At 50.3% G+C, this 8,198-nt stretch overlaps 1 non-coding gene across 1 annotated transcript; it reads left to right on the forward strand.

Annotated features, from left to right (window-relative positions):
• The first annotated feature begins 6,679 nt into the window (after window positions 1-6,679).
• Window positions 6,680-6,766, forward strand: TRNASTOP-UCA (transfer RNA opal suppressor (anticodon UCA)). Its single transcript has one exon. It is a non-coding gene; the product is annotated as a tRNA-Sec (tRNA).
• Window positions 6,767-8,198: the final 1,432 nt, after the last annotated feature.

Consider the following 8,198-nt stretch of genomic DNA (forward strand, 5'->3'; position numbering starts at 1 on the left):
TCTACACAGATCCTCCTCAGCAAGCACATTCCCCCCCTCCCCCTTTAGATAAAAATGAAGCACTTTGATTTTCACATATCGCCTGGGTCATTTTTCATTAGTAATTTTTGGTTTTACCCCACTGCCTCCTTTCTGCCTCTCTTTTTCCAGCTGCAATTCCGTGACTTACACATCCTCAAAATGAGAGAGATTGTTTTTGCCAATAGCAAAGTGCTATGCATCCTTTCAACCATCTGGAAATGGATTTTTTATTCTTCCCGTCTCCCAACCGCACATGCACGTGCACACACACAACCAAGTCTTTGTCTCTTAGAATCACTTCCCGCACCGAAGCTGATGGCCATGAAAAGAATTCAATAAAAGAAGTTCCACAAGCATTAAGAGGCTGAGACAGAATAAACAGGCCGACTTCCTGGGCACTTGTTCTCGTCCAAACTGCCACCTCACGAGGAAGTGATGAATGCAATGGAGCATATGGTTCAGTGGTTAGAGATTAAGAGAGGTAGTTAAGGCTCCTGTGTTTTCATCCTGGCTTTGCTACAAATCTCCTTTGCCACTACCAGCAAGTTGCCTACCTGCCTAATGCCTAACCTGCCCCAGCTATAAATAGGGTTACAGATATTTTCTAATCCCTTGTGATGACCAGTGTGTTCGTGTTTGTAAAGTGAGCTGATCTCCAGAGATAAAAGAAGTAATCTAAAGTGAAAATTGCCATGGTAGCTATATGCTGAGACTAATAGAGTCAAGCAGGACAGTCTGGGAGCCAAAAACTAGACTTGATCATCTCTTGCCCAGAGGCAAATGTTAAGTGAGCTATGTCACCATGCTATCCAGATGACTGCAGGTCTGCAAGAGACAAAGAAGAGCCAGAGCCACACTGACTGGTACAAACATGCTTACGGTGTCCAGCTGAGAATGAGTAACAGCTGCTTGCTCATCATCCTGATTTCTGTCACTACTAGTGTTTCTGAACGCTCAAGTGTCCCAATGCTGTGACTCAGGGTTGTGAGTCATGGGGCTGCATGTCTCTACCGCGTGGAATCACTCACTTGCTCTCTCTGATGAGACTGCAGAAATCACAGATCATCTTGGGTCTCCTATCCTGGTAAGCCTTAAAAATATAGGCAGATATTTACAAACACATCCAGGCCAAAGTCTCCAATGACTGTCTCTCTGGGATTCATATTAAGAAATCAGTTTCACATAACACCCCCCCATCAAAAAAAATCTAGGAAAAGTAGAAGCATTTTTTTTTCTTCTGTGGACATTTAATTCCTATATCCCCAAAGCTGTCGTAAATCTGGAGTAAACAGGATGCAGTGCAGGTAGCATTCAACTTCTTGCTTCCCCTGCTTTTACCAGTCATGCATTTAGACCTGAAATGCTGACAGCAGGGCGACACAATGATTTTTGGCACCGCATCTGCCTCAGCCTTGTCCCAGCTCCCCAGCCTTCCTGGTGAGGAAGCTTTGATCTAGCAGCATTCTCCTCACCTCAGCGCTAGGCTGCAATTAGCTGCACACAGGGCTGCAGTGGGAGCCCTCTGTGAGCTGGCTGGCAAGACCTCTGAGAACACACCAGATACTCCCCAGGTATCATCAAGACCTGTGTTGACCACATACAATGCAGTGGACAATCTTCCCATCTGCAGACTGCAACAGCAACCGGCTGCGTGTTCTGGAGCTCACCTCCAGTTTGTATAAATTCCCTGTTGATACAGGTGCAGCTGAAATGGCCGCTGCTTCCTCTCGGGATGAGGGAGCATCACCTCAGCACTGAGGTGCAAAGCTCTGCGTGATCTCACCGGCTGGGAACCTCCTGTGCTGCCTGCCCATACAGCCCCTAATCAGCGGAGCGGAGGCCCCATGCTGACAAGAGTGGGATTGCCGATACTCTGCTAGTGGCAGCGTGGTTTGTGTTGGCAAAAGAGTGTTTCTGTTGGCATATGCCTCTTCCCTGAACTGATTAAGTCATGCCTGTTTTTGCAAGTATCTCTGCAGCAAGGTGTTTTGCTGGTGTAAAGATGTGGTAAAGAATCACTGTCCCTGCTCACAGCCAGTTCCCCGAAAAGCAGATAAAGAGCTACGATGGCAATCTCTCTGAGTGAGCTTTCAGTGTGCTGAGACAGGGTGAGTGCCCTTATATGTCTGAACTAATGCAGACAATCACCAAGATCCGTACTAGGAAAGCAAACACAATGCTCTGAGCACAGGGACTCCCGAGTGATAGGAAGTGACTTCAGCACACCAATTCCTCTGTTCCCGTAACTCTCTGTGGGTTTGCCAATAATCCTTATCGTCCTTGCTGAGAAAGGAGCGCCTTTGCTAACTGATTACATCCTCCTTTCCTTACCATGGTCAGCCAGTTGCTGCATGCCAGAAACAGCTGGTATGATTGAAAGATAAGCACATGTCTCAATGTATTTTCCTCTGTCTGCTGTAACCCATCCATCCCTGCAGCCGCTAGAAGGCGGTTCTAGAAAGGAGTGAAACAACACAGAGCAGTTTTGTTACCAGTACTGGTTTTCTAGAAACACGAATCCAGGGAATCTCAACCTTTCTCGTATTTCCATACAAAACACCGCAGGTCTCTGTGAAGGAAGGCAGGGTGGTCCCGAACTTCCACCTCTCAGCTAGCATCCATGCCCCGTACTGACGCAGGGTCAGGTCTAACAACACAACCGGAGACTAACCAAGAAATGTGCAGGAGCAGACTCTTTGAGGACAAGCATGAATGCTTTTGGTCTTTTATCCCATTTTGATTAAAGCTTTGTGCACCTGGAATTCAACATTTTTTGATAGCCTGCAGGCATTCTTCGAATGCAGTAGCACAGTTGAGTAATAAAATGCTTCAGGATCCTCTCTATTCCGAGTAAATCACCCTCTTTTAAGTAGCACATCCTAACAAAAGGCATGTCAGGCCAAATTTCTCTTCAATTTGAGTCACAGGAGTGACATCAGAGACGGAGTTAGCCCTGCTTGTTAAGTGACTCGAAGATGCCCAATTTTATTTTATGAGGTTTTGTTCTGTACTAGTTCCTGGAATCTGTTTTGTAGACACAGCCCTTCCCTTGCTGTTAGCTCACACCATGAGGTGGGCAGGGAATTTCACACAGCATCTTCTTTGACCTTTCTGGTACTGAGATGATTGCTGCTGCTGTTTTGGAGGCTTCTGAGAAGCTCCCACAAGGTTTTGTCCCCCTATCTCCTGAGCTGCATCTGCAGCATCCAACCACAGTCCCTCCGGAGGGCAGGCTGGCTCTCACAGTGACGACACCGCACTCTTAATTTGTTCCAGCCTGTTTCACACTGACATTTTAGCACTGACGTCACCAGCTGCTGAAATTTCATTGCTGCTGCTAAGAATAACAGCCCTTCTCTTCCCCCACCTTACTCCAAATAATTAGTTTAATACAGTAGGGATCAAGGCTTATCTTCTCTGACACAAATCAGGTTCTGGTGGTTAAAAGAAGTAGGAACAGAGCAGTGAAGATGCTTATGTGTTCTGTCAGCCTGGGACCAAAAAAAAACCCAACCTAGAGTGTATTGTTAGGTAGGTGGTAAGAGTGCTATAAAAAAATGAATGGGCGAAGTTCAGGCTGATTTAAGCCTCTCTTGCCATACATGCTTAGGCACAGCAAATTGCTTAAATAGCCTAGGCTACAGTCTGCCCCAGAAGTCCTTCATAAAGCCCCTTCCCAATTCTCCAAGGCTTAGTACCTTGAATATTTGCTTATACTGGTGCAGTGTGGGCATAAAATACTGCCAAATCCAGATTTCCCATTGAGTTTGGGGCCTGAACCAAATCCCATTGATTTCCGTGGGAGGATTTCTATTAACTTGAATGGGCATTGAATCAAACCTAAATTGGCAGTGCTCTGCAGCCATTTGGCATAGTGTAGTTGTCTGCATAAGGTGGAGAATTGGGTCCAAAGACACTAAGAAATGCTTTAATTAAGAGCTTTACCGAGGAGAGCGAGATTTTCCATCATTAATCTGATAAACTGAATTTGCTCTATACTTTTAATGGCAAAGGGTCAGGTTTTCAAGGATGCCTGGACTGAAGACGAAGCCGAGTGCTTATGGGGTTTTAAGAAATGTTTCAAGGCAAATCAGGCACTGAGGAGTCTTTCCAATCAACAGGTCTGTTCAGTTACTCACACCCTTTGAAAATCCTACTTGCATTTTGGGTAGCCTTATAAATCCAGTCATAAGAAACCTGTCCCCTGTGGCCCCTCCTCATAGAAGGAGACCGTCACCTCTGACAGATGCAGCCACTCATCCGCAGTCCCTCCTGGTCAGAGGTGACAAAGGCCTTTATGAACCAGACACACAGGGCCCTGGAAATGTTATTTCTAACCCCTGCTGGGGAAGTTGGTGGCTAGCACAGCTTCCGCTCCAGAAGCAGACCTGAACCTACACAGACCAGCATCCGGTCAGCAAGAAAAGTCTCAAAACTTCTTTGTTACCACTTCCCCATCAACTCTGAGGTCCGGCATAATTTCCTATGTTGCTGCTGACCCTCTCAGGCACCTTCCTCCAGTGCTTGATCTTCAGAAACAGCTGCATTCACTATCTCCGCATGTCCCTTTACTGCAGAACAAGGGAAGTTTTAGGAGCTGGCCCTTCTGCTGGATCCTTTGGCTACTTGGCTGGAGTATTTTGCCTAGTTATTATTTTGAATTTGGACTTGAGTGCTTGGCGTAGTCTTTTTCTGGAGAGCACAGAGAGATCGGTCACAAGACATGAAAGAGACATGTCTGCTCAGAAATCCCAGAGGACAAGGGAGGAAAGAGGAGCGCAGCACTGTCATGCTGGGACGCCTTCCCCTGAAGTGCAGCAAGGGAAGAGATCCAGAGAAGGTAGATGCTAGAGAGGGAAGGAAAGAGAAAGTGAAAGTACTGTTCAAGCCGAGCCTTGAAAATGAAGCAGAGGAGTGCGGAATGTCTCCTCCGACCCCTGGCAGCCATTCTTGTTCGGCCCAAATCAGTCAGCCAGGTCAAATGCTGCTAGGCCAAAGGAGCATATCTCCGAGCTGACGTGCCTCTCCCAGCAGACGTCAGGATGGGCTTGGCTGGAAGCCTGAGGGATTGCTGCGGCCACCTGATTTCCTCAACCCCCCGCGCTAACCTCTTCCTCCCCATGACTAACTGTGCTGCGCCTCCTCCCCCGTGGTCCCTCACCCCGTGCACTTTCATGCACGGAAGAAACTTGCACCACCTAATCCTGGGATGAGTACCAGGTAAAGCGAGAGGGGTGCATCAGGGAACACAACTCCTACAAACCAAGGGAGGGGAGAAAAACTCCAGCCTGGCACTGGCAGGCACTGAAACAGCTGCTTCTGATAAAAACCCCATCTCTGGGTTGGAAAACGTGCCCTAAAAAACACAGACTGAAGCTGACGAAAAGCTGTTTGCTACCAACAGTAAGGCCTCAGGTAAACTCATGCCCAGGCTGCGGAGTCAGCAGGCCAGGTGATACCAGAGCTGCTTCAGCTCCAAGCTTCGTGTCTTGGAGCCCCACTCTAAAGCCAAGCTGTGCCCAGAGGCATTCCTGGATGGAAGCAGGAATGGCACTGCCACACTGTGTACTTTTCATTTTCTTTTGCTGACATCCACAAAACTGCTCCCAGCTTTCGGCTGTGGCCCTCGTTCTGTTCCATACCAGTTTGCTGCTGGTGCTGCTCCACTGAGGACCAGTTTTGAGCCTCATCTTCCCCGGGGCGAGCAAGAGGGGGAATGGGCCTATGGTTTTATTTGGTGCTTACTCCAAAAAGAATCATCTAATTAAAAATCACTGGAAACCACATGCATTTGCAGAAATGGCTCCACTTCAGAGGAATCTCTCGAGGCAAATAAGTGAGTAATTCTTCAAGGGTTTAGACGTTTATGAAAATAGCCTCTATAGTTACACTCGCTCGGATAAAATTACAAGTGTTTCCAATCCTCATACTTTGGGTCATAAGTTGATCCTCAGCTGGGGGCCAGGGAGGAATTTCCTCCCAGAGGATATTATTGTTCTGCGAGGTTCTCAGGGGAGATTCACATCCTCCGGAGGATCTGGCAATAGCCACTGCATCGAAAAAAGACACTGCTCAGAACGAGCCTGTGCTCTGCTCTCCTCTGCCGAGCCCTGCCTGTCCTGGCTGTATGCATTTAACTAACCCTTCAGTAACGGCTCAACACCGGCCGAACGCCCCGGGCAGCCCCACCGGCGGAGAGCGGAAACGCGGACCCGCGCCCGGACGCTGCCGCACGTGGGAAGGGAGCCCGAGGGGTCGAAAGGCACACGGGTGTCCGCGGGGACCGCGCTCGGGAGGCGTCCGGAGCGGGACGGGTGCGGGACGGGTGCGGGACGGGTGCGGGGTGCGAGGCGCTGGCACAACCCCACTCATTCTGGTAAGCGCCGTGACTCAAAGCAACACCGCCCCGCCCCGCCCGCGGGCTCAGCCAATCACCGCCAGGAGATTTGCATACAGGCCCGGGCGGTTCTGGGCCCGCAGCAGGGTCCGCGGCCGGCTGCTGCCTCCGCTCCCCCTCCAGCAGCCGCTACGGGCACCGTGGCGGCTCCGCAGGGGAGCGGGCGGCAGGAGCGGCCCCCGGGCGAAGAGCCCCTCGCCCTGTCCTTGGGGTGACAATAGGAAGCGGCTTTATGTACGGAGAGTTTGCGGTTTGCAGATTGCCCGGATGACCCTCAGTGGTCTGGGGTGCAGGCTTCAAACCTGTAGCTGTCTAGCGACAGAGTGGTTCAATTCCACCTTTCGGGCGAGCCGCCAGAGACCCCGCGGCTCTAAGAACGCTTTTATGCCCCAGGGTCGGTCGGGTTCCAGCATCCGGCATAGCCCGAATGCGCACCCGGCAATCAAAAGGCCTCTTTCCCTGCAGCGTTATCCCTTGACACAGTGCAGGGAGACACTTGCCCCAAAGAACACCTCCTGGGGCACAACCGGGAGGTCCCAACCACTCATCCATCCGCCCATCTTCCACCGGGCTGGCAAACAAAGTGTTTTCCCTTTCCATTTGTTATTGCCATCCCCTCAGAGCACAGGACTGGACTGATGAAGTGGCAGTGTGCTGGCACAGCTGAGGGAAGAGAAATCACCCAGGGGAGCCTGGGTGAGATCTGGATTTTAATTGGATTCTGCTAAGCAGTTCTTTGTTATGGTGTCACGCATCCCACAAGAACAAAAAAGAAGTAAATAACAGAAGTCATTCTCTAGATCTGCTCCATATTGATGATAACCCATCTCCCACCCACACTACAACAAAGATGCTTCACTTCAGCAGCAAGCATGGGTGCTAATAATGTCACCCAGCCCCACAAAAAATAAAGGTTAGCGTGAAGCTAAAAACCATATTCTCCAAGCAGAAGGCATTTATTTTGTGATACCCTATTGCAATGACTCCAGCAGATGATTTGTGGAGCCTCTAGCTAGGATGAGACCCAACCACCCCCACTGCAGGGGAGAGGGAGGATTTGAAGGGCATTTCCTTGGCACCTCCTGGTCCCACAGGCAGGAAGGGTGATTCTGCCTGGTGAATCCCCCGGAGGGAAGGGAGGAATGCCGAGTGAAATACCGGGTCTCCGGTGTTCCTGGGTGCTTTCTGGGGTGTGCACTGCCATCCGGAGTTAAGTAGGTAAGCACCCCTGGGGAGGTAAGCTGGAATGACTGTGCTTCCTGTACATCAATGACTCACTCAGGAAAGCACCGGGAAGAGAAGGGAAGGGCAGTGAGGGCCCTGACACCCCTCCTGATGGCCACTGCTGCTTCCAGCCCACAGATCACCCCATTCAATCTGAGAGGAGCAGCCCTAGTGCCAGCAAGGCCTGCTCTCGGGAATACACTGCTCCATTATGGGAAATCTCAGGGGAAACCCCCTCTGTGGCTCAGTCCAGGGTTTTTACGGCCTTGTAGGGGACGTGCGTGCGCTCTCGCCAGCGCAGCAGGGAGTGCTCCAAGCCCCAGATGGCTATCTATGTGCTCCGTGCTGCTCCGTTTACCAGCCGGCCTCCTCTGCCCATAATGAACTTTCTATGTGGAATTTCTCTGCAGCCTCAGAAACTGGTATCTGCACCGCAGCTTGGCTGGGGGCTTTTGTTTGTGGCGGGGCGGGGAGAGCATTGGAAAGGCCTTTGCCCAGTAGTGGGCAGCTGAGAACGTTAACGTTGGATGTCAGTTACCAAGTCGAACATAATACG

The sequence above is a fragment of the Lathamus discolor genome, chromosome 5, assembly GCF_037157495.1.
Source record: "Lathamus discolor isolate bLatDis1 chromosome 5, bLatDis1.hap1, whole genome shotgun sequence".
NCBI classification, from domain to species: domain Eukaryota; kingdom Metazoa; phylum Chordata; class Aves; order Psittaciformes; family Psittacidae; genus Lathamus; species Lathamus discolor.